Genomic DNA, 21,306 nt, shown 5'->3' on the forward strand with positions numbered 1-21,306 from the left:
ATCACTGTGTGCTCACACAGAGATCCCTGTACATCACTGTCTGCTCACACTGAGATCCTTGTACATCACTGTCCACTCACACAGAGATCTCTATATATCACTGTCCACTCACAGAGATCCCTGTACATCACTGTCCACTCACTGAGATCCCTGTACATCACTGTCCACTCACACAGATCCCTGTACATCACTGTCCACTCACAGAGATCCCTGTACATCACTGTCCACTCACACAGATCCCTGTACATCACTGTCCACTCACTGAGATCCTTGTACATCACTGTCCACTCATTGAGATCCCTGTACATCACTGTCCACTCACTGAGATCCCTGTACATCACTGTCCACTCACACACAGATCCCTGTACATCACTGTCCACTCACACACAGATCTCTATATATCACTGTCCACTCACAGAGATCCCTGTACATCACTGTCCACTCACTGAGATCCCTGTACATCACTGTCCACTCACACACAGATCCCTCTACATCAATGCCCACTCACAGAGATCCCTGTACATCACTGTCCACTCACTGAGATCTCTATATATCACTGTCTACTCACAGAGATCCCTGTACATCACTGTCCACTCACTGAGATCTCTATATATCACTGTCCACTCACAGAGATCTCTATATATCACTGTCCACTCACAGAGATCCCTGTACATCACTGTCCACTCACACAGATCCCTGTACATCACTGTCCACTCACACAGAGATCCCTGTACATCACTGTCCACATAGATCTCTATATATCACTGTCCACATAGATCTCTATATATTGCTGTCCACTCACACAGAGATCCCTGTACATCACTGTCCACTCACACAGAGATCCCTGTACATCACTGTCCACTCACACACAGATCCCTGTACATCACTGTCCACTTACAGAGATCCCTGTACATCACTGTCCACTCACACACAGATCCCTGTACATCACTGTCCACTCACACAGAGATCTCTATATATCACTGTCCACTCACAGAGATCCCTGTACATCACTGTCCACTCACAGAAATCCCTGTACATCACTGTCCACTCACACAGAGATCCCTGTACATCACTGTCCACTCACACAGAGATCCCTGTACATCACTGTCCACATAGATCTCTATATATCACTGTCCACATAGATCTCTATATATTGCTGTCCACTCACACAGAGATCCCTGTACATCACTGTCCACTCACACACAGATCCCTGTACATCACTGTCCACTCACACACGGATCCCTGTACATCACTGTCCACTCACAGAGATCCCTGTACATCACTGTCCACTCACACACAGATCCCTGTACATCACTGTCCACTCACACACAGATCTCTATATATCACTGTCCACTCACAGAGATCCCTGTACATCACTGTCCACTCACACAGATCCCTGTACATCACTGTCCACTCACACAGAGATCCCTGTACATCACTGTCCACACTGACTGAGATCCCTGTACATCACTGTCCACTCACTGAGATCTCTGTACATCACTGTCCACTCACACACAGATCCCTGTACATCACTGTCCACTCACACAGAGATCTCTATATATCACTGTCCACTCACAGAGATCCCTGTACATCACTGTCCACTCACTGAGATCTCTATATATCACTGTCCACTCACAGAGATCTCTATATATCACTGTCCACTCACAGAGATCCCTGTACATCACTGTCCACTCACACAGATCCCTGTACATCACTGTCCACTCACACAGAGATCCCTGTACATCACTGTCCACATAGATCTCTATATATCACTGTCCACATAGATCTCTATATATTGCTGTCCACTCACACAGAGATCCCTGTACATCACTGTCCACTCACACACAGATCCCTGTACATCACTGTCCACTCACACACAGATCCCTGTACATCACTGTCCACTCACAGAGATCCCTGTACATCACTGTCCACATACACAGAGATCCCTGTACATCACTGTCCACATACACAGAGATCCCTGTACATCACTGTCCACTCACACACAGATCCCTGTACATCACTGTCCACTCACACAGAGATCCCTGTACATCACTGTCCACATAGATCTCTATATATCACTGTCCACATAGATCTCTATATATTGCTGTCCACTCACACAGAGATCCCTGTACATCACTGTCCACTCACACACAGATCCCTGTACATCACTGTCCACTCACACACAGATCCCTGTACATCACTGTCCACTCACAGAGATCCCTGTACATCACTGTCCACATACACAGAGATCCCTGTACATCACTGTCCACATACACAGAGATCCCTGTACATCACTGTCCACTCACACACAGATCCCTGTACATCACTGTCCACTCACACAGAGATCCCTGTACATCACTGTCCACACTGACTGAGATCCCTGTACATCACTGTCCATTCACAGAGGTCTCTGTACATCACTGTGTGCTCACACAGAGATCCCTGTACATCACTGTCTGCTCACACTGAGATCCTTGTACATCACTGTCCACTCACACAGAGATCTCTATATATCACTGTCCACTCACAGAGATCCCTGTACATCACTGTCCACTCACTGAGATCCCTGTACATCACTGTCCACTCACACAGATCCCTGTACATCACTGTCCACTCACAGAGATCCCTGTACATCACTGTCCACTCACTGAGATCCCTGTACATCACTGTCCACTCACTGAGATCCTTGTACATCACTGTCCACTCATTGAGATCCCTGTACATCACTGTCCACTCACTGAGATCCCTGTACATCACTGTCCACTCACACACATTTCCCTGTACATCACTGTCCACTCACACACAGATCTCTATATATCACTGTCCACTCACAGAGATCCCTGTACATCACTGTCCACTCACTGAGATCCCTGTACATCACTGTCCACTCACACACAGATCCCTGTACATCACTGTCCACTCACACAGAGATCTCTATATATCACTGTCCACTCACAGAGATCCCTGTACATCACTGTCCACTCACACACAGATCCCTGTACATCACTGTCCACTCACACACAGATCCCTGTACATCACTGTCCACTCACAGAGATCCCTGTACATCACTGTCCACTCACACACAGATCCCTGTACATCACTGTCCACTCACACACAGATCTCTATATATCACTGTCCACTCACAGAGATCCCTGTACATCACTGTCCACTCACAGAAATCCCTGTACATCACTGTCCACTCACACAGAGATCCCTGTACATCACTGTCCACACTGACTGAGATCCCTGTACATCACTGTCCACTCACTGAGATCTCTGTACATCACTGTCCACTCACACACAGATCCCTGTACATCACTGTCCACTCACACAGAGATCTCTATATATCACTGTCCACTCACAGAGATCCCTGTACATCACTGTCCACTCACTGAGATCTCTATATATCACTGTCCACTCACAGAGATCTCTATATATCACTGTCCACTCACAGAGATCCCTGTACATCACTGTCCACTCACACAGATCCCTGTACATCACTGTCCACTCACACAGAGATCCCTGTACATCACTGTCCACATAGATCTCTATATATCACTGTCCACATAGATCTCTATATATTGCTGTCCACTCACACAGAGATCCCTGTACATCACTGTCCACTCACTGAGATCCCTGTACATCACTGTCCACTCACACACAGATCCCTGTACATCACTGTCCACTCACACACAGATCTCTATATATCACTGTCCACTCACAGAGATCCCTGTACATCACTGTCCACTCACTGAGATCCCTGTACATCACTGTCCACTCACACACAGATCCCTGTACATCACTGTCCACTCACACAGAGATCTCTATATATCACTGTCCACTCACAGAGATCCCTGTACATCACTGTCCACTCACAGAGATCCCTGTACATCACTGTCCACTCACACAGATCCCTGTACATCACTGTCCACTCACAGAGATGCCTGTACATCACTGTCCACTCACTGAGATCCCTGTACATCACTGTCCACTCACTGAGATCCTTGTACATCACTGTCCACTCACAGAGATCCCTGTACATCACTGTCCACTCACTGAGATCTCTGTACATCACTGTCCACTCACACACAGATCCCTGTACATCACTGTCCACTCACACAGAGATCTCTATATATCACTGTCCACTCACAGAGATCCCTGTACATCACTGTCCACTCACTGAGATCTCTATATATCACTGTCCACTCACAGAGATCTCTATATATCACTGTCCACTCACAGAGATCCCTGTACATCACTGTCCACTCACACAGATCCCTGTACATCACTGTCCACTCACACAGAGATCCCTGTACATCACTGTCCACATAGATCTCTATATATCACTGTCCACATAGATCTCTATATATTGCTGTCCACTCACACAGAGATCCCTGTACATCACTGTCCACTCACACACAGATCCCTGTACATCACTGTCCACTCACACACAGATCCCTGTACATCACTGTCCACTCACAGAGATCCCTGTACATCACTGTCCACATACACAGAGATCCCTGTACATCACTGTCCACATACACAGAGATCCCTGTACATCACTGTCCACTCACACACAGATCCCTGTACATCACTGTCCACTCACACAGAGATCCCTGTACATCACTGTCCACACTGACTGAGATCCCTGTACATCACTGTCCATTCGCAGAGGTCTCTGTACATCACTGTGTGCTCACACAGAGATCCCTGTACATCACTGTCTGCTCACACTGAGATCCTTGTACATCACTGTCCAATCACACAGAGATCTCTATATATCACTGTCCACTCACAGAGATCCCTGTACATCACTGTCCACTCACTGAGATCCCTGTACATCACTGTCCACTCACACAGATCCCTGTGCATCACTGTCCACTCACAGAGATCCCTGTACATCACTGTCCACTCACTGAGATCCCTGTACATCACTGTCCACTCACTGAGATCCTTGTACATCACTGTCCACTCACAGAGATCCCTGTACATCACTGTCCACTCACTGAGATCCCTGTACATCACTGTCCACTCACTGAGATCCTTGTACATCACTGTCCACTCACTGAGATCCCTGTACATCACTGTCCACTCACACACAGATCCCTGTACATCACTGTCCACTCACACACAGATCTCAATATATCACTGTCCACTCACAGAGATCCCTGTACATCACTGTCCACTCACTGAGATCCCTGTACATCACTGTCCACTCACACACAGATCCCTGTACATCACTGTCCACTCACACAGAGATCTCTATATATCACTGTCCACTCACAGAGATCCCTGTACATCACTGTCCACTCACAGAGATCCCTGTACATCACTGTCCACTCACACAGATCCCTGTACATCACTGTCCACTCACATAGATCCCTGTACATCACTGTCCACTCACTGAGATCCCTGTACATCACTGTCCACTCACTGAGATCCCTGTACATCACTGTCCACTCACACACAGATCCCTCTACATCAATGCCCACTCACAGAGATCCCTGTACATCACTGTCCACTCACACACAGATCCCTGTACATCACTGTCCACTCACACACAGATCTCTATATATCACTGTCCACTCACAGAGATCCCTGTACATCACTGTCCACTCACAGAGATCCCTGTACATCACTGTCCACTCACACAGATCCCTGTACATCACTGTCCACTCACAGAGATCCCTGTACATCACTGTCCACTCACTGAGATCCCTGTACATCACTGTCCACTCACTGAGATCCCTGTACATCACTGTCCACTCACTGAGATCCCTGTACATCACTGTCCACTCATTGAGATCCCTGTACATCACTGTCAACTCACTGAGATCCCTGTACATCACTGTCCACTCACACACAGATCCCTCTACATCAATGCCCACTCACAGAGATCCCTGTACATCACTGTCCACTCACTGAGATCTCTATATATCACTGTCTACTCACAGAGATCCCTGTACATCACTGTCCACTCACTGAGATCTCTATATATCACTGTCCACTCACAGAGATCTCTATATATCACTGTCCACTCACAGAGATCCCTGTACATCACTGTCCACTCACACAGATCCCTGTACATCACTGTCCACTCACACAGAGATCCCTGTACATCACTGTCCACATAGATCTCTATATATCACTGTCCACATAGATCTCTATATATTGCTGTCCACTCACACAGAGATCCCTGTACATCACTGTCCACTCACACAGAGATCCCTGTACATCACTGTCCACTCACACACAGATCCCTGTACATCACTGTCCACTTACAGAGATCCCTGTACATCACTGTCCACTCACACACAGATCCCTGTACATCACTGTCCACTCACACAGAGATCTCTATATATCACTGTCCACTCACAGAGATCCCTGTACATCACTGTCCACTCACAGAAATCCCTGTACATCACTGTCCACTCACACAGAGATCCCTGTACATCACTGTCCACATAGATCTCTATATATCACTGTCCACATAGATCTCTATATATTGCTGTCCACTCACACAGAGATCCCTGTACATCACTGTCCACTCACACACAGATCCCTGTACATCACTGTCCACTCACACACAGATCCCTGTACATCACTGTCCACTCACAGAGATCCCTGTACATCACTGTCCACTCACACACAGATCCCTGTACATCACTGTCCACTCACACAGAGATCCCTGTACATCACTGTCCAAACTGAAATCTCTGTACACAATGTCCACACAAACAGAGATCTCTGTACACAATGTCCACACAAACAGAGATCTCTGTACAACAATGTCCATACACCATAGAACCACAGAAAAGTTACAGCACAGAAAGAGGCCATTCAGCCCATCATGTCTGCGCCAGACAAAAATTTTTTAAAAACCAGCTGCCCATTTTAATCCCACTTTCCAGCACCATGTCGGTAGCCTTGCAGGTTACAGCACTTTATGTACAGATCAAGGTGCCTTTTAAATGAGTTGAGGCTTTCTGCCTCCACCACCAAACCAGGTAATGAATTCCAAACACCCACCACCCACTGGGTGAAAAAGTTTCTCCTCATGTCCCCTCTAATCCTTCTACCAATCACCTTAAATCTATGCCCCCTGGTAATTGACCCCTCAGCTAGGGGAGACAAGCCTTTCCTCTCGACTCTATCTAGGCCCCTCATCATCTTGTACACCTCAATTAGGTCACCCCTTAGCCACCTCTGTTCTAAGGAAAACAACCCCAGCCTATCCAATCTCTCCTCATAGCTGCAATTTTCAAGCCCTGGCAACATTCTTGTAAATCTCCTCTGCACTCTCTCCAGAGCAATCATGTCCTTCCTGTAATGTGGTGACCAGGACTGTACACAAAATTCCAGCTGTGGCCTAACCAGCGTTTTATACAGTTCCATCATTACATCCCTGCTTTTGTATTCAGTACCTCGCCCAACAAAGGAAAGCATTCCAAATGCTTTCTTTACCACCTTATCCACATGTCCTACCACATTCAGGGACATGTGGACATGCACACCAAGATCTCTCACTTCCCCTACCACTCTATTCCCCCATTTTATTGTGTACTCCCTTGCTTTGTTTGCCCTCCCCAAATACATTACCCCACACTTTTCCGGATTGAATTCCATTTGCCACTTTTCCACCCACTCAGCCAAACCATTAATGTCATTCTGAAGTCAACAGCTATCCTCTTCTCTATCAGCTACATGGCCAATGTTTGTGTCATCTGCAAATTTCCCAATCGTGCCTCCCACACTTAAGCCCAAATCATTAAAATGTACAACAAACACCAAGGGACCCAACACTGAACCCTGTGGAACACCACTGGAAACCATTTTCCATTCATAAAAACATCCATCAACCATTCTCCCTTGTTTCCTGTCGCTGAGCCAATTTTGGATCCAACCTGCCACCTTCCCCTGTATCCAATGGGATCTCACTTTCCTGACCAGTCTGCCATGTGGAACCTTGTCAAATGCCTTACTGAAATCCATGTAGACAACATCCACTGCACTACCCTCATCAATCCTCCTTGCTACTTCCTCAAAAAAATTTGATTAAATGACTAAGACACAACCTTCCCCTAACAAAACCATGATGTCTATCCCTGATTAATCCGTTACTTTCTAGGTGACAGTTTATCCTGTCTCTCAGAATTGTTTCCAATAATTTGCCTACCACCGAAGTCAGAGACTGACTGGCCTATAATTTTCTGGCCTAACCCTCGCAATAATGGTACAACGTTCGCAGACCTCCAATTCTCTGGGACCTCATCTGTATCTAGTGAGGATTGGAAAATGATCCTCAGAGCATCCGCTATTTCCTCCCTGGCTTCCTTCAACACTCTGGGATACAATTCATCCGGCCCTCGTGGCTTATCCACTTTCAAGGATGCCAGTCCCTCCAGTACTTCCTCTCTCATTATGCTTATTGTATCTAATATTTCACATTCCTCCTCTTAAACTAAACTTTTTCTGTTATAGTCATCCATGGGACATGGGCATCGCTGGCTAGGCCAGCATTTATTGTCTATCCCTAGTTTAAGAGTCAACCACATTGCTGTGGGTCTGGAGTCACATGTACGTAAGGACAGCAGAGTTCCTTAGTGAACCAGATGGGTTTTTACAATGGTTTCATGGTCATCATCAAACTTTTAATTCCAGATTTTTATTGAATTCAAATTTCACCATCTGATACGGTGGGATTTGAACCTGGGTCCACAGACATTACCCTGGGTATCTGGAATACCAGTCAGTGACCATACCACTATGCCAGTCTGCATCACCCCTCTCCTTAGTGAAGACAGAGACAAAATACTCATTGAGAACCCAGCCCACATCTGCATCAATCCACAAGTTACCATGTACACCTGGCAGGCCCAGAAAAGGTCTTTCCTTAGTTACTCTCTTGCTCTTAACGTTCTGCTAAAACATCTTAAGATTTTACCTGCCAGTATTTTTTCATATCCTCACTTTGCTTTCCTAATTTCCATTTTTACTCACCCCTGTACTTTCTGTACCACTCTAGGTTTTCTACAGTATTAAGTCTTTTGTGACTGTCATAAGTTTTCTTTTTCTGCTTTTTATCTTGGCCTGTATGCTTCTGGATAACCTGGGGGCTCTAGATTTGGCAGTACCATCCTCTTTCTTTGTGGGGACATGTCTACACTGTACCCATAGAATCTCGCTTTTGAATGCCTCCCACTGATCTAACACAGTTTTTCCTTCTAATAGCTGTATCCAGTCCACTCTCGCCAGCTCACCTCCCAGTTTTGTAAAATGTCTTCCCCCAGTTTAGAACTTTCACTCCTGTTCTATCTTTGTCCTTTTCCATAATGTGAAATTTAATTATATTATGGTCACCATCTCCAAAATGGCCACCCACTGCTACTTCATCCACTTGCCCAGATTCATTTCCTACGACTAAATCTAGAATTGTGCTCCCTCTCGTTGGGCTTGTTACGTGCTGGCTAAAAAAGTTCTCTTGAATGGAGTTCAAGAATTTTGTGCCCTTCACACTGTTCATATCCCAATTGATATTAGGGTAGTTGAAGTCCCCAACAATTACTGCCCTATTGTTTTTGCACTCATATTTGCTCTCAACTCTTACAATTTCAGGGTCTATAGTACACTGCTAGCAGTGTGGCTTCCCCCTTTTTATTTTTGAGCTCAATCCATATGGTCTCACTTGATTCATTTAGTATATCATCCCTCCTCACAGCTGTAATTGATTCTTTACCCAATGCTACAGCCTCACCTTTTTTATCCCCCTCTACCCTACCTGAAAACTATATCCAGGGATGTTGAGCTGCCATTTTTGCCTCTCCTTAAACCAAGTTACCATTATAATATCATGCTGCTGTGTGTCTTTCTGCACCCTTAGTTCTTTGGCTTTGTTTGCTATACTCCTTGTATTTAAATAAATACCATTTAACATTGCCAAATTCCTGTGCTGTAAACCTTTGCTTTTTGTCTGTCAAAAGTCACCTGCTAATTTCCTGTCTCCTGCTCTGAATTTGTCCCATTTGAATCTGCCCTCAGGTTCCCATCCCCTTGTTGATCTAATTTAAACCCTCCCCAACAGCACAAGCAAAATCTCCCTGCAAGGACATTCATTCCAGTCCTGTAGATCAAAGAGGAAATTAGTATGATTAGAAAAAAAAGACAAGAGCTGAGAGTGAAAGCAATAGCATTTATTGCTGGGGAGATATGAAGCAAGGTGGGAGCTGGCATGTGTAAAGCATAAACACTGCTGTACAAGTCATTTATTCAGAACAATTGAGCGTAATCAAATGCTTGCAAAACATTGTAAATATATTACACAATCACAAACAGCATTATAGTCCATTATAATGGAGTTCCAAATTAAAAAACTTTACAACTCAGCTCAAAGAAAATGCTGCACTTCATAATCAGAGGATCTAAGTTATTCATTTCATCGATCTCCATAGTCTGCCTCCATCCTGCACCTAATTGTTCAAGCGATTGCAGGGATTTTATTTTTGACCTTGAGTTCACTTCATATACATTCCCTCGGGTGTTGGTATCACTGGTTATTTATTAGTCGGAGGGCAGGATAAACTGAACAGTTCACTCAGCCGCCTCAAAGGGCTATTCGCAGTCAGTCATGCTGATGCAGGACTGGAGTCGCAAATGGGCCAGACCAGGAAGGATTTCTTTCCTTGAAGGATCCAAAGTGAACCCAAATTGGGTTTTTAAAATGGTTATATGGTCACTTAATGACAGTGGCCTTACTGTAAAAAAGCAGGGTGCTCCTTGAACCTGTACTCTGGGTTTTTAAACCAGCAGTTCCCTAACTGCTCTGGGGCCCGGGCAGCATCTGGCCCTTCCCTGCTCACCTCAGTCTCAGGAACTGTTTCTTCCCAACCACTTAAAAATGGCACCTGTAGGGCTGCAACCGAACACCTACTTGGGCTGGGGTTCAGGATGTCAGAGCTGCTCTGCCTCCCTGCTGGCTGACCAGTGTGTCTGTGGGGAAGCGGCTGATTACAGTACATGCAGGGTGGAGGGGCTGAGTAGTGCATGGGGCGGGGGGGGAGAAGAGGGGGCTGATTAAAATAATATTTTTGCAAAGTACTTCAACTCTGCTACATCTCTAATGCTTTTCCAGTTCCGATGAAAGATCATCAACTTGATAATGTTAACTGTTTCTCTCTCCACAGATGCTCCCAGACCTGCTGAGCATTTGCTGCTTTTATTCTATTTCATTAGCCAGGCACCTCTTGACTGATCTCAGGTGTCTAGTCTCCTGGCTGAAAAGTCTGAATTTCCTCTCAGCTTTAGACTCTCTGACACTACAGCACATCTCTTGTGGCATTCCTCTACTGCCCCAATCATTTGTTGCCCACCAGAGGTGGATTCATGACTCTGGATGTAGGCCTTCAGCTTGATAATGACATTCTTCCACTTTGTTTCCTAACAAGGCTGATGATGCTGGTTGAAGAATTCCGGTCAGGATAGGCTTGAGTTATCCTACTGACAGTATACCTGCAAGGGAAGAGGAGAATAATTCTGTTCACCTATGTCCACAATTGCTGGGGATTTATAACTTCCTATTTATGATTCAGACTAAAAAAGCAAACGGCAAAAGTATCAGCTAAGAAACAGCATTACCCCATCACCTCACTACCAGAGCTCTGACCTTTGTTTATTGTATAGAAACATATTCGCAATCTACAAGTGCAGTCATATGCTCCATTTTATTAGTTAGCACCCCATAACTGAGTCCCATTCGCTATCACCACCTCCACAGTCCTCTACTGTTACAACCCCTGTAGAGAAAGAACTTTTTAAAAAGGAAACTCCAAAATGCCAATGGAGAAAAAAACCACTGGACAAGATTTCACCTTTTAAAAATTTCCACTGTTAACAAATCTAAAAGCAACATAATTCAAACATTAAAGTGAAAGATATTTCAAATAAAAAAGTAAATTTCACTTTGAATAGTCAATACTACAAAGGTCACTCATAACTTCAGCCATATTCAATCCCAAGTCCCAGACACTATTACACTGAAACCCTCTTGCTTGGGTCACAAGAGTCCTTATAGCACAATCCCCAGAGACTCCCTTCTCTGATCCCTTCAAACAGTCTGTAGGGCTCCAGTGCTCCACCAGCAGGAATGTGTATTTTCCAACCCAAAATCCTTTGCCCTTCCTGTCTTGTTTATAGAAACAGGTGGCCATTCAGCCCACCTGCTCCATCATTCAATAAATCAAACACGTCAATGCTCTTTACCCACACTATCCCCATAACCCTTTACATTATTGTTAATCAGAAATTTATCAATCTCTTACCTTAAACATACTCAATGACTGAGCTTTCACAGCCCTGAGGTAGAGAATTCCAAAGATTCACAACCCTCTTGAGTAAAGAAATTTATCCCCATCTGTTTTAAGTGGCTTCCCCCTCATTTTGAAATTGTCCCCCTGGTTCTAGACTCCCCAACCAGGGGAAACATCTTACCCACATCTACCCTGTCTATTCCTTAAATATCTTGTAGGTTTCAGTGAGTTCTCCTCTCATTCTTTGAAAACTCTGGAGAATACAGGCCCAGTCTCCCTAATGTCTCTTCATAAGATAGTCCCCACCATCCCTGGAACAAGCCTGGTGAATCATCATTGCACTCCCTCTATAGCAATAATATCCTTTGAGGTAAGGGGACCAAAACTGCACACAGTACTCCAGGTGCAGTCCAATCAAGCTTCTATACAATTGAAGCAAGACTTCACTACTCCTGTGGAGGTGTCAGCTGTGGCTCAGTTCATAGCACCCTCACCTTTGAATCAGAGGGTTGTGGGTTCATGTCCCACTCCCGGAAAACCAAGAACTGTGATTGTACTCGAAAGAGTTGCAATCGGTGACTGTTGATAACTCGAAAGAGTTTCACTACTCCTGTACTCAAATCCTCTTGCGATGAATGCAATTCTATTATCCTTCCTAATTGTCTGCTGCACCTGCATGTTAGCTTTCAGTGACTTATTGAAAAGGACACCCAGGTGCCTTTGTACATTTACACTTTCTAATCTCTTACCATTTAGGGAATACTCTACACACATATTACTTCTACCGAAGTGGACAACCACACATTTTTCCATATTATATTCCATCTGCCATGTTCTTGCCCACCCAGTCTGTCCAAATTCTCTTGTAGTCACTTTACATCTTCCTCAATACACATTCCCACCTAGCTTGGTATCATCTACGAACTTGGAAATATTATTTGGTTCCCACATCCAAATCATTGATATATATGATGAACAGCTGGGGCCCAAGTACTGATCCTTGTAGTACCCCACTAGTCACAGCCTGCCAGCGTGAGAATGACCCATTTATTCCTACTGTTTTTTTCCCCGTTAGCTAATCCTTATTCCATGCCAGTATATTCCCTCCTATCCCATGTGCTTTTACTTTGTTAATCAACCTCCTCTGGGGTACTTTATGAAAAGCCTTCTAAAAATCCAAGTATACTACATCCATCGACTCAATTCTGTTAGTAACATCCTCAAAAAATTCCAACAAGTTCGTCAAACATGATTTCCCAATAGCAAATCCATGTTGACTATGCCCAATCAGGTCATAATTATCCAAGTACCCATTTATCACATCCTTTATAATAGATTCTAGCATTTTCCCTACTAACATAGGGCTAACAGGTCTGTAGTTCCCCATTTTCTCTCCTCCCCCTTCTTAAATAGCAGGGTAATGTTTGCTATCTTCAAATCTTCAGGAACCATTCCAGAATCTATAGAATTTATGGAAATGATCACCAATGCATTCACTATCTCTATAGCAACCTCTTTCAACACTCTGGGAAGAATATCAGGTCTGGGGACTCATCAGCTTTCAGTCCCATTAATTTCTCCAATACCACCTTCTTTCTTATACTAATTTCCTTCAACTCCCCATTCTCTCTAGTCCCTTGAATCTAGAAATCTGGGAGATTTCCTGCATCTTCCTCAGTGAAAAGTCACAAAGTAATCATTTCTGTCCTTTCCAACTGTGTAACCCACAGTAACAGTCTCTGCTCTTTTCTCAGGCCTGCTTCAACCCCAAAACACCACTGTTTGAAGACTGCCAAACAGGAAACTGCTGGCTTTTAGTGAGTCAAACAAGGACACCCAGGTCCCTTTGGACAAACACTTCCCAACCTCTCACCATTTAAGAAATACTCTGCTGTTGCTTTTTCTACCAGAGTGGTAACTTCACACTTATTCACGTTATGTTCCATCTGTCATGTTCTTGCCCATTCACTTAGCCTGTCCAAGTTCCCTTGAGGCCTCCTTGCATCCTCCCCACAACTCACTTCCCCACCTAGTTGCATAATCAGCAAATTTGGAAATATTACATTTGGTCCCCACATCCAAATCTTTTATAGATTGTGAACAGCTATAGCCCCAGCACTGATCCTTGCAGTACCCCACTTGTCACAGCCTGCCATCCCAGGAATGACCCATTTATTCCTAATGTTTTCTGTCTATTAACCAATTTTCAATCCATGCCAGTATATTACCCCCAATCCCACGTGCTCTAATTTATTTACCAACCTCCTGGTGTGGAACCTTATCAAAAGCCTTCTGAAAACCCACACACCATATCCACTGGTTCTCCCTTATCTTTGCTACAAGTAACATCCTCAAAGAAATCCCAACCGGTTTGTTAAACATGATTTCCTTTGAAATATCCATGTGACTCTTCCCAATCATATTTTCTAAGTGCCCAGTTATCACCTTTATTAATACCAATTTTGACATTTTTCCTACTATGGAGTCAAACTAATAGGTCTGTACTACTTGTTTCTCCCTCCCTCAAGATGTTACAAAGTTCACACAGGTTTGCCTTTAAACTGAAGGCCTTGAACCACCCCATCAATCTAGCAAGTATTATGAAGAGACAAAGTCAGTGTCACGCACACATTGAACTTTGCAAGATGTTTCAAAATGTACCTTTAACTCAAGTAAAACAGAAAACTCTGGAAAGGAATATAACCGAGAACTCCTGGCAACACCTCAGTTTGGATAAGTGCCCATGTAACTTCAGGTTGCCATGGGGTTGGGAGAGAAACTCAAAATAGAAACCATTGAGGTACCAGGTGGCCGTTTTTGCTCCTTTACACAGTATCTCAGAACAAATAGAAGCTGCTACCAAGAGACCATGAGGAAAAAGGGCCACTGCTGTGCAAAAGCAAAGGAAACTTGAACGGGGAGTTGCTGAGACGTGCCTGGTGGGTGATCACTGGATCCAGAAAATTCAGGCAGAGTGGAACAAAGGACACAAACTTTCAACATGGTGTGGCGGGGAGATGAACAGCTGGAGAGCTGGGAATGACTTTGGGCAAGTTCCTTTAACATTACATGCCTGCCAGAAGCATGACAACACAAAACTTACCATTTTCTTATAGTTTGGCGTTATCAGTTGCCTGTTCATGTTTGATCGATGTTGATTCTAATTTGTTACAGTAAAAGTCTTAGAAAGTGAAGTATCAATGTGAAATCATGTCCATTGGTTTATTTCTACTGGAAATGTCATCTCTTTAAATCTAAAATAGAAGGTAAAGGTACAACATTTATTATCCTGTATTTGGGGTTGAAATTTTCAATCACTCCTACAGCCAGATGGGTGCAAGGTTGTAAGGTTAAAAAGGAACACCAGCACAGCTCTTAAATCATAAAAACCAGTCCCAGGACAGCTCAATGCTTTCCAGCAGTACTTGCTAGGGCAATTTTTGGAATGGGACATTGTTTGGTTTTATTGTCACAGAAATTTAGAAAGTTGCAGGAAGGAGTCAAAGTTCAACTTTTAAGATATTGCTCCTCCAAAATGCAAGTTTCTTTGTGAATGCTGTGATTCGATCACTCAGTTGAAGAACGCTTGCACCCTTTCCTTGCATATGTGCATTCAGTTCACTGAATTTTCCAAATATGTCTGCAATATAAGCAAGGAGGTAGATCTGGTTTTGGTCACAGAAAATCAACAAGTTGTTTTTTTCCCCCAGTGCATTGCAAACGCAAACATTTGATCTCAGTTCAAAAAAACCTTTGCAGTACTCTTCCTCTCAACAGCCAGCGCTTCCCAACATGAAACATGTCACGATCAGACTCCATCTTTGAGTATTGCAAACAAATGCACATAAAGTGGATGAGGTTTAAGGTAGTTTACAATTGATGTGACCTGCTCCAACACTTTGCCTAGCTCTGCGCTCAGTTCTTTAGTTGCAAGTTGCTCCCTGTGAATCATGCAGTGTCCAAACAGCAGATGGAGCAACTCTCTGCACCAAGGCACACATGTGGCCCAGCACAGATGGGGAACAATCTGTACAAAATCCCACCATGTTATCCCAGGGAATCTTTGTCCTCCATGTGGACCTGTAACACTGAACATTCCCTGTGCCATTTCACCATCTGGGCACAGGCAGAACAAAATGTCTTCAAGAATACTATTCTCCCACATGTAGCACATGACACCCCTCACTGCTCACATCAATTGAAGAGCAAAAGCAAGTGTATTCCAGGGACTCCACCAGTGTGGATTCCTGTTCAGCTGCAATTGCCTCAATCCTTTGCTTCACAATGCTGCTTGAGAGGGATATCGCTTTAAGTTTAATTGCCTCCACCTCTCCACATATTATTTTAACCATATCGATTGCAGCCAGTAAAATCAAAGATTCTGCAATTGTGTGAAGCGCTTTTGCCCGGGCAATGCAATAGCTCACCTCAAAAGATGCTCTTACAGCTTGTTTAGAGACTTGCTGCCAATAAAGCTCCTCTTTCCGATGCTGAAAAAATGATCGTGGTTTCCCGACAACCCTTGTGAACAGTCTGCAAGTGTCGCCTAAGCTTATTTGGCTTCATGCTTTCGCTGAACAGCACTCAAACAAATGAGGCATTTGGGTTTTTCTTCAGATTTGTCAAACCCACAGTCAAGGAAAGTCATCACACTTTCGAACACGTTTCTTACTTTTTCTCTCAGCTGCAATGGAATCAGAAGGCTCGTTGTAGGAGGTTGAGGCCCTGCAGAAAAATCCATCCATGGTGTTATAGGTTGCTGTTAAATTACCAAAATGTCTCACTTACACTAGTTGTGTAGACACAGCTTTTGAAAGAAACCCACTTAACTAAACTGCAATCGCCAGGAATCAATGCACCAACTGCATGTGTGGGGCATGTCAGCAATGGACTCGACAAAAATACGATTGGTGGGGACTGATTCCAACTCAAAAGTGACCCAGTTTGGGAACAGCTAGTTCATTGCATAGCAATATACATTTATATTCTACAAGTCATAAGCAATAAAATGGAGATCACCCTATAACTGACACCCATTCCTCTGACAACCCCTGTCCTCTACCTACACTGGCTCCTGACCTGGTTAACAGCTCAAATTTAATTCTCCTCATTCCTCACCTCCTACAACTGTCCACACTGGGCTCCTCCAGTTTTGGCCTCACCTCATGTTACTATGTTAATGGCACTGTCAGGCAATAAAAGTAAATTTAAAATCTCCCATTATCTGAAAAATGCAACGAGGTTTTACAAAGTTTACACAAGCTTGCCTTTAAATCGAACATACGATTTAAGAGCTGGAGTAGGCCCCCATTCAGCCCCTCCAGCCTGCTCCGCCATTCAATAAGCTCATGCCTGATCTGATTGTGGCCTCAACTCCACATCCCACCCACCTCCTACACCCTTGCTCATTTGTGCTCATCAACTTATCTATTCCCGAAACCCCCACGTGCCTTGGGTTGCCTCTAGACTTGACTATTTAAATGCTCTTGTAGCCAGTCTCACAGCTTGCAATGCAGATTTCCCTCCATAATCCTCCCCTTCCTCAAAGATGTTCCTTAATACCTACCACATTGACCTGTCCTAATCTCATGTAGCACGATGTTATCAATTTCATTTGACTATGCAGCTGTGAAGCATCTTGGGGACGTTAAAGGTGCTATATAAATGCTATTTTTAGTGCTAAATATGGAACGGGTAGCTCCATCCCACCCATGATAATTTGGCAATGCACGTTTCTGGCTCTTAACCTTTGAAACCAAACTAGCTCAGCAGCACTTTTGAGGAAAATGTATGGCTCTTTATGGGGAGGATGAGGATAACAAAAGGAAATCAAACCATAGGGTTTAGGAGAGATGGCCATAAACAGACTAAAACTGGGAGGAACATACAAATTAGGAGCAGGAATACACTTTTCAGCCCCTTGAGTCTGTTCCGCCATACAATCAGATCAGCCATGATTGAATTAAAACATCCCCTACACCCAATAACCTTTCACCCCATTGTTTATCAAGAACCAATCTCTGCCTTAAAAATATTCCAAGATTCTGCTCCCACCACCTTCTGAGGAAGCGAGTGCGAAAGCCTCTCAACCCTGAGAGAAAAAAATTCTCAATGGGCGACCCCTTATTTTTAAAAAAATGATCCCTAGTTCTAGAGGAAACATCCTCTTCACACCCACCCTGTTAATTTACCTCAGGATCTTTCAATAAAGTCACCGGTCAATCGTCTAAACTCCAGTGGATACAAGCCTAGATGTCCAACCTTCCTCCATAAGTCAACCCGCCCATTTCTGGCATTAGTTTAGTAAACTTTCTCTGAACTGCTTCAAGTGCACTTACATCTTTACTTAATTAAGATGACCAATACTGTATACAGTATTCCAGATGTCATCTCACTAGTGCCCTGTACAACTGAAGCATAACCCACCCCACTTTTATATTCAATACCCTGGCAATAAACGATAACATTCTATTAGCACTCCTAATTACTTGCTGGACCTGCATGCTAGCATTGAGAGTGTCATGCACTATGACACCCAAATCCCTCTGAATCTCTCACCATTTAGACAGGAAACAAAGGAGATGGCAGGAACAAGGTGGACAAAAAACATACCCAAATTCATCAGAGCTTTTTGAGGATGCAGTTAGCAGGGTAGATAAAGGGAACCAACAGATGTAGCATACTTGGGATTTCCAAAGGGCATTAGATAAGGTGCCACACAAAAGATTAATACAAAAGACAAGTTAAGTTTCATGGAGTTGCGAGTAATATATCAGCATGGATACAGGGTTGCTTAACAGAGAGGAAGCAGAGTAGGGATAAATAGGGCACTTTCAATTTGACAGTCAACCAGTGGAGTGTCACAAGCATCAACGAGGCAGCCTCAGGTATTTACAATCTATATTAATGTAGAGATAGAGTAATGCATCCAAGTTTGATGATACAAAATTAGGTGGAAAGGTAAGGTTTGGGGATGACAGAGGCAGCAAAGAGATGGACAGGTTAAATCAGTGGGCAACAAGGCAGATGGATTACAATGTGGAGAAGTGTGAAGTTATTCACTTTGGTCACAAGTGATCAACAGAAAAGCAGAATTTTTTTTTGAACAGATGGCATGTTGGCCTTTATTCCAAGGGGTACAGGAATAAAGAAGTCGTGCTACAACTGTACAGGACTTGAGAGGCCGCACCTGTAGCACTGTAAGCACCTTTGGTCTCCACAGTTAAGAGTATACTCGCACTGGGAGCAGTACAGCAAAGGTTCACTAAACTGAAATGGACCAGCATGCTCTCCAGTTGCAAAATTGCCTAGGGACTGGAATAAATGTAGTCAAAGGGTTATTGCGAACACAAACCTGCCACTTCCTTCTGACCATAGGTCCAAAACATCCACAAGGTCCCTCATCGCAGTCGGTTCCATTGTGCCTAACCCTGTAACAGTGTAATTTTTAAAGTTTAAAATTGGTAAAAGCGAATTTTAAAGCTCCCAGCAGATACAGAACAGCAGGAAGATGTATGAGGGTCCTATAAACCTTGTTCTTAAAACTGAACAAGGTCTCAAACTAACTCCTCATCATTAATGTAGCAAGTATTAGGAAGAGACAGCTCACAAGCAGACCTGTCCTGCTGTGACTTGCATTGATAAAGGTGATTAATTTTGGCGGGAAGAGTCCAGTCAACCAATCAAGGGAGGGGAGCAGGCAACCAGCCGGCCAATCCGCGCGCGGGTGGCGGGTACCCAACCAACCAATCCACGAGGGAAGGGACCCAACCAGCCAGCCAATCGGAACGGGCGGCGGGTATCCAGCCAACCAACCAGCGCCGCTCTTCCCATTCCGGGCCCCGGCCGGCCAATCCGCTCCATCGCCAGCTGGACCAGTAAAACCAATCCGCGAAATGGCTAAGTGCCCAGCTTCATTCCCGCCACGTGTGGCCGTCCGTTTTCCCTTCGCCTTCCCAGCTCTCAACAGCGGCCCCGGAGGGCAGACCGGGGGCGGCGGCTGCGCGGGGGATGGGGGAGAAGAGATAGTGAACCGAGATGTGGCCCCGGCTGAGAGGCAGCCGGAGCATCATCGCCCGTGAGGTACAAGCCTCTAAACCTGCGGCCTATAAGGCCAGAGACGACCTCCTACCCACAGTCCCGACGCTCGCCCCATAACCAGACACCTCTTACCACTTCCTCAGCAGCTCTGGAAAAGGCCGAACCGTGCGCGATCACCGGCTTTTATAGTAGCCTTAGGAGTCACGTGATGCCGATCGGACCAATTGGACGGTTCGTGAAGACAGAACAACGAGCTATGGAAAGATCAAGATGGTCCCGTCATCGCGACACAATTACTCCCCGTACAGCGCCGCCACCTTGGAGGACCGTTGGTGCTGATTGTGCATGGTCTGCTGTTTTGGACAGCTTCAAAGGGCTTTGATTGCAGCAACTTCCTTCCTGACGGCACTGTGGGTCAGCCATCCTGACTTGGAAATATATCAGCCGTTCCTTCACTGTCCTTGGGTCAGAATCCCTCCCTCCAACACTGATGCACAGTAGCAGCAGTGTGCACCATCTACAAGATGCACTGCAGGAATTCACCAAGGCTCCTTCCACAGCACCTTCCAAACCCATAACCACTACCATCCAGAAGGACAAGGGCAGCAGACAGATGGGAACACCACCACCTGGAAGTTCCCCTCCAAGCCACTCACCATCCTGCCTTGGAAATATGTTGCCCTTCCTTCACTGTCGCTGGGTCAAAATCCTGGAACTCCCTCCCTAACAGCACAGTGGGTGTACCTACACCACTGGGGCTAGCGGTTCAAGAAGGCAGCTCACCACCACTTTCTCAAGAGCAATTAAGGATGGGCAATAAATGCTTGACACCAACATCCTATGGAAGGATCTGCATAGTCAGTGTTACCAACCCTCCAAGGACAGACCTGGAGTCAAATTTAAATTTATTAGCATTTAAATTTTAATCTCCTGGCTGCTGCCATGAGTCACAAGGGACTGCATG

At 44.8% G+C, this 21,306-nt stretch overlaps 1 long non-coding RNA gene across 1 annotated transcript; it reads right to left on the reverse strand.

Moving 5' to 3' along the window:
- Window positions 1–10,169: 10,169 nt before the first annotated feature.
- Window positions 10,170–19,929, reverse strand: LOC144676018 (uncharacterized). Its single transcript, XR_013575224.1, has 4 exons — window positions 19,657–19,929; window positions 16,730–17,027; window positions 15,406–15,556; window positions 10,170–11,505 (listed from the first exon to the last, which is right to left on the reverse strand). It is a non-coding gene; the product is annotated as an uncharacterized LOC144676018 (long non-coding RNA).
- Between the last annotated feature and the right edge of the window lie 1,377 nt (window positions 19,930–21,306).

Source organism: Cetorhinus maximus, unplaced genomic scaffold (genome assembly GCF_964194155.1).
Source record: "Cetorhinus maximus unplaced genomic scaffold, sCetMax3.hap1.1 HAP1_SCAFFOLD_1294, whole genome shotgun sequence".
Taxonomy (NCBI): domain Eukaryota; kingdom Metazoa; phylum Chordata; class Chondrichthyes; order Lamniformes; family Cetorhinidae; genus Cetorhinus; species Cetorhinus maximus.